Raw genomic sequence first — 4,825 nt, forward strand, 5'->3', positions numbered from 1 at the left:
TGGGGGGGAAGAGAGCAGCGAGGGCCAAGCGGCCCTCACTTAGGTGATGGAAGGGGGGGAAGAGTAGACAGGGCCGAGAGGAAAGCTGCTCGGCCCTCGCTTCGGTGCCGGGATAGGGGGGGGAAGAGAGTAGCGAGGAGCCGGGGGGAGAGGCAATGGGGGGAGATCAAGGGGGGGTGGAGGACAGGGGGGAACCGGCAGGATGGAGGGGTACTTACCTCCTCCTGCTGCTTCCTCCTCTGCCTCCCCCCCCCCGCGAGTATCACAGGTCCACCCCTTGTGTGTATGTATATATACACACATACACACACACACACACACACATACTGGGAAAGTGGTGAGAGAATAAAACCAACAAAGTAGCGGCCGCCGTCTCGACAACACGGTTACTTTAACCTGCCCAGCCAATCAGATCTCCAGCGGCCAATCAGAAGCCCTGCAGTGCAAGAACCCCACTTGGACCTGCCCACTTTCTAAAAACATCTGGCATGTGCCAGGAAAGGTGTTGGGTGGGTGCCCATGGGCAACATGTTGGTGACCCCGATTTAGTGGGTCCCTGCCAGGGGAAGCGCTGAACACACAACGAAATCTCTCGCCACAGCAACCCACGGGATCGGACAGTGCAGCCCTTTGGCTAGATCAGGCTCACTGAAAAAATAATAATCCTATTAAGAGAATAATACAAAGACAGGGAAGTCTGTCCCTCCCCCCATGTCAAAAACACCCCTCAAATAAGGGAAAGGGACTGCGGGGGCAACCTGTGGTTTAATTTCTCTGTGCATTCTGGATATTCAGAAGGTATTGTGACGATGAGGACACGCTCTGGAATGGCCAAGGGATTAAATCAGATCCCCGCACGAAAAGTGGTGCTGAGCGACCGGACGCCGCCGGGGCCTTCCAAATGATTGCATCTGAACCAGGGCCAAGCGGGGAGGCACGTCCACGCCCAGCAATACGGGACCCGCTCGGCTTCGGGAGGAAGCGATTACTCGGCAATAAATAATGCAATCCACTGTAAATAAGGGAAAGGACTTTGATAGTCACATATAAGATAATGACCAGCATGGAGAGAGGTAGTGGGGGGGGGGGGGATTTTCCCCCCCTTTGCCTGAGGAGGATGCCAGGTCACCCAGTGAAGCCGATTGGTCTGAGAGATGAAAGCCCTTCATCGCTTGGTGCATAATTAACTTATGGAATTTGCTGCCAAACGCTGTACTTGTATCCACGGGGGTTAGATGGCTTTAGAAGAGGATTAGGCAAATCTACGGAGGCAGAGAAGTCTATCAGTGGCTGTGAGCCATGATAGCCAAATGAAACCTCCATACTCAGAGGCAGCGTACCTTTGAATCCAGGAACCCAAAGGTCACACAGTGGGGAAGCTTTCTGGAAGGCACCTGGCCTAGCCACTCTTGGAAGCCGAGGTCATGCTCCCTTGGGCCTGCAGCCGGAAATACTGAAGAGTGCTGGCGGGGGAAGGGAGACCTGTCCCACCAGTTGTTTTTACACGACAGCTTCTATGGAGGAGCAGTCTAAGCAGTGAGAATGTGGGGTTTTATCCAATGCTCCCTCTAAGCTGTGGGGTCTTGTGAGCAAAAATTCTACTTTGTGAGCTCCTGGCATTAAAGTTGTGAGCGAGCGATTTGGCTCCTGCATAAATCAGTTTGCTCTGGAACCATCCTTCCTGAGCTAAGACAGAAGTCTGTGAGCTGAAGGCTAAAAAACTGTGAGCTAGCTCACACTGACTCAGCTTAGAGGGAACACTGGTTTTATCTGCAGGGCCTCTGAACAACCAAATGTGCGTTGGAAAGGTGAGATAAAAAAGATTCAGTAAATGAAATTAAAGGTTCACCGACCGTCTTAATTCAGCCTGCTGCTTACCAAAGGATGAAGTGATGGCCACAGGCACAGACAGCTTTAAAAGAGGATTAGACAGATTCATGGAGGATAAGAGGCAGCTAGAGGGAACCTTCACTTTCAGAGGCAGTCAACCTCTGAATCCCAGAGCCAGGAGGCAACATCGGGGGAAGGCCTCGGCCTCTGTACTGTGTTTGTTTGGCTCTCCAGAGGACCTCATTGGCCAGGATGCTGGACTAGATGGACCCCCAGTCTGACCCAGTAGGGGTCTTCTTATGCTCTTGTGTCTGGATGGATTGACAAGATGGCCGGAGGGGCCACAGGGTTAGAATCAGGCCCGGATTCTAGAAAGGAATAGTTACGAGCCCATGAACTTCAGGGAACTGCCCTCCGGAGGCTCACAGTAACCCTGCCCAGCCTCAGAGGCAGGATTGAGGACTTTCAGGGGGACAGAATTCCCCTGGCGACAAAGAGAAGCGGCACTTCCCCTCCCTCCAAAACAGCTGGGCCACTTCAGACTACAAGTGGGAGCTCGCATGACTCAACATTCCTCCGTGCCAAGAATCCCCTCTGAACAGAAAACGGAATGACTGGGAGGAGGGCTCTAGCCTGGCCCGGCTCCTGAGAGGCTGCTTTTCTCTCTGCGAGGACTTCTTCACGGGAAAACATTCAGACACACACGCCCCGCCCCACAGTCCGAAGCACTCCAATCCAGAGACATGCTTGCTTTCTCTTCGGTTTGGGAAAACCAGGTCCGAGCACAGGGCTGGCTGTGTTCCCCTTTTATTCCGGAACACGGCCCCACCACGCAAGTGACTGAGAGCACAGCCCCCGACAACTGGTTTGCAGCTGGGGAAATCCTAGAGGAGAGAAAACACCGTTCTGCTGCTGTCTGGGAGAACCGTTCCTCCACCGTGCATCAGTCCCGTCACACTGGTATCCCTTCCCCAAATGAGTTCTGAGAAGTACGCATGGTTCCCCTCCCCATGTGACCGATGGAGCAGTCTGAGATCCCCCCCCCCGCCCGTGAGCTTCATGACAGAGTCTGGACATGGATTTGAGCACTTCGGGCCTGAGAGAGCTCTGACTGGCTCCAAAAGTCAGTGAAATACTCCTCTGTGATAACTGCTGTTTGCCTTGACCTGGATGCCCAGCCTCACCAGTCCCTGGAAGCTCAGCAGGGTCAGCTCTGGTTGGTATTTGGATGGGAGACCACCAAGGAGGCTGCTCCACGGAGGCTGCCAAGGGCCAGTCACCTCTGTGCATCTCTTGCCTCGGATGTCCGATGAAGTCCCCGTCAGTCAGCTGTGACTCGAAGGCGCTCTCCACCACCGGCTCCTCTCTAACAGGTGTGTTCTTTAACAGACATTTTCTGCACAGGAGGATACTCCGCAGGAAAACCAGCAGCAAGGCACATGAGCCCAGGCGGAACAGCCTCAAACCGCACACCTGCCTGGAAGTCAAACCAGCCTCCTGCTGATGGAATGGCTACTTGAAGGGCCAGCTAGGTAACCTTTCCCGGGTCACCTCTAGGTCTTCCCAGGTGTACCTCCTAGTGCCCAGGGAGCAAAGGGGGGACGTTCCCATAAGGAAAAGGCCAGGGTACCAAAAGACACCCGGGAGCTTGGGCCAACCGCCCTGGGAACATGCACCCCACTGACAGGTTCTCAGGCAACTCGGCGGTGGAAAGTGTGGTCTAAGCACAGCTGACTTATGGCAACCCGAAGGCTTTGCAAGGCAAGAGATGTTCAGAGGTGGTTGGCCATGGCCCGCCTCCGCGTCACGACCCTGGTCTTCCTGGGTGGTCTCCAATGATCCCTCTAAGCTGTGGAGTCCTGTGAGCAAAAATTCTACTTTGTGAGCCACTCTCAGCCCCGTAGCTAGGGAATTTTGGGGGAGGGGGCCTTGGGGGGCGCCAGGTAATTAAATCAAAGCACAAGGCAGGTGGCATGTCAGGGCACTTTGGGGGCAGCCCAGGAAGGAGGGGGCCCCAGAAGAAAGACTAGGGGGCCAGGCCCCATGGGCCCCATGTTAGCTACAGGCCAGAGCCACTGGCATTAAAGTTGTGAGCGAGTGATTTGGCTACTGCATAAATTAGTTTGCTCTGGAGCCCTCCTTCCTGAGTGAAGACGAAAATGTGTGAGCTGGAGGCTAAAAAACTGAGAGCTAGCGCAAACTAACTCAGCTTAAACACTGGTGGTCTCCCATCCAAATGCTACCCAGGGCTGAGATCGGGCCGGCCGGGGCCATCCAGGTGAGGGTTCTCAGGATCCCACCTGCGGCATTCATAACCCACTCAATGAACCCCGCAGGACCGCAGGGCTCCATCCGTCCCCTTCGACGGCTCTCCCTCCAACCCCATCCCCATGCCAACTGAGACATCTGCCAACTGACAATTCAACGCACGAACTGGAGCAGCAGGCGAGCTCGACGCCCCCGAGCAGACAAGCCCGGCTCTATGGCAATAGCCTCGCCAGTGGTTATTCAACTCCTCAAACAAGACGTGCGGGGGCTCAGCCTTCTCTGCCGGCCTCGCAGTTCCAGCCGGGAGACTCTTTCTCTCTCCCCTCTTTGCTCTTTTACAAAGGAACACGCCTATTGCCGCGGTCACCCAGCGGTGAGAAGATGCACTCTGCACATGCCCCGAGGCCGCCTCCTGCTCAGGAGCCCCCGGAATGCAAGCTCTTCCCTGGCTCCTGGTCTGCCCTGCCCCTGGTCTTCTCGCCCTCCCCGCCCACGAGGAGAAATCCGACTCCCCCCCCCAAAAAAAAGGGGGCATCAGGAAATCTCTATGGGACATTCAATTCGTGCTCTGCCTTTGGGGATGGACTGGGACTCAGGGAAGGGGGGGGGACACACAGAGCCGACCCGACGGGCGCTGGGAGTCGCGCGGCTGGAGCTGCCCACGGGGAGCTAGCTGCCTTTGCGCGCCTGAGAACTGAGCGCACCAACCCGTGGGCAGCTCCAACCG

The sequence above is a fragment of the Gekko japonicus genome, unplaced genomic scaffold (genome assembly GCF_001447785.1).
Source record: "Gekko japonicus isolate JY-2015 unplaced genomic scaffold, Gekko_japonicus_V1.1 scaffold1520, whole genome shotgun sequence".
Taxonomy (NCBI): Eukaryota; Metazoa; Chordata; class Lepidosauria; order Squamata; family Gekkonidae; genus Gekko; species Gekko japonicus.